We start from the raw sequence: 1,575 nt of genomic DNA, 5'->3' as shown, positions 1-1,575 counted from the left end.
TAGTCGTTGGGATTCCTTTAAGGTTTGTCTCATATCCGATAGAATTTCTTCTCGCAAGTTACTCACTCACTTCAACGTTGGGAGCAATGACAGCAACTTCTAGCTCCTCTACCCATCTCTCAAAATTTTATTAACTCACTCTAAGTCCACAGCCATTTGGCTTAAGTGCATCCTAGAAGAGAAAAACTGAAACAGAACAATAATAAGGTCTTAGTCCATAAGGTATGATAATAAGGTCTTAGTTCATAATGTATGTCAAGGCATAGTCTTACCGCGGTCGCATTCAAAGTGTGTTCATCCATGCCTACTGATACGGTATATCCTTTTGACTGTTTAAATTGAAAAAATGGTGTTAAGTGTATAAGGTTTTTCGACGACCCTGATGAAAGGGATGAGTGGTCGAGAACTAAGCTTGGGCCCAGTTAGTTGGCTACACCTCCTTTGACTAGACTTGAAGAGAAGGCTAGTAATACGAGATGTAACGAGCGGACCTAAGAGATGAAGTGGCAGTCAAGGTCAAGGTGATGTGGAGGTCAAAGTCGACGGAAGAACATGCCCCCCATCCGTCAGTCACCCAACATTAGGGCACTCAGGTCCAACTCGATTGATTACCATCCGGGCGAGTAGTGGTCAACCAGTCCTTAAGTCGGTCAAATCTATGGAGCCTAGTGCTCTACCTAAAATATAATATGTTCGGTCATTTAATAGTCGACCGAGTTTTGAGGCTGTCGGTCGATATTTCCAAGCCATCTTACAACGGACCAACCATAGGTTTGGTTAGAGTATGGATCGACCTCCTCTAGGCTCGCAGATCTCTCTATGCACACATGGCCGAGTAAAGGGTCGTCCGGGTTTGAAGCACTTATTCTCACTACCCGAACGAATCTCCAGCAAAGCATAGGTTGTCAGATGGACTTCCAGGAAGAATACAACATTATATGATTTCTCAAATGAATTTTCAACATGATCAAGGCATTATATTATTCTCCGAACGAAGGTCGCAATATTCTGCAGAACATAACTTAGCGTCTTAATGTCGAGACATGTATAAAGGCGACCGACCTTACTGGCCGGTCAAGATACATGCAGTATAATACATAACAGAGCAGACTATACAGAATGTAATTGAGCAATTCAATAGAGACGACCTGTTTTAACAACTGACCGAGATATACTTAGCAAACAACATCCTAACAACATGTCAAAATAGCAACTATGTCTCAGAGAATATTCTTTTGAAAACTTCTTCAAGAACCATCGTGTCCTCCATTAGTAGACCAGTTAAGACAACATATTCTTTCATCAACCCTAGCAATAATAAAAGTTATAAATAACAAAAGATGTATACATATGGGTAAAAAAAAGATTCGTTGGATAATTATGGCGCATTGCCTAACAAACTCTGACACACTTTGCCACCTCATGATTGCGGAGGTTCTGAGAGGTGCTATACAAAGGGGAGTCCTCTCCGTGGCGAAATGACGCTCTGGGAACATTTGCAACTTACCTTCGCGTCCATGTCCTCTACTGTTCTTCATTCACTTGCTTGGACTTGGACTGACTTGACTATTAGAG

The sequence above is a fragment of the Zingiber officinale genome, chromosome 6B (assembly GCF_018446385.1).
Source record: "Zingiber officinale cultivar Zhangliang chromosome 6B, Zo_v1.1, whole genome shotgun sequence".
Taxonomy (NCBI): Eukaryota; Viridiplantae; Streptophyta; class Magnoliopsida; order Zingiberales; family Zingiberaceae; genus Zingiber; species Zingiber officinale.
The sequence above is the reverse complement of the archived record's forward strand: the minus strand, read 5'-3'. Positions refer to the sequence as shown.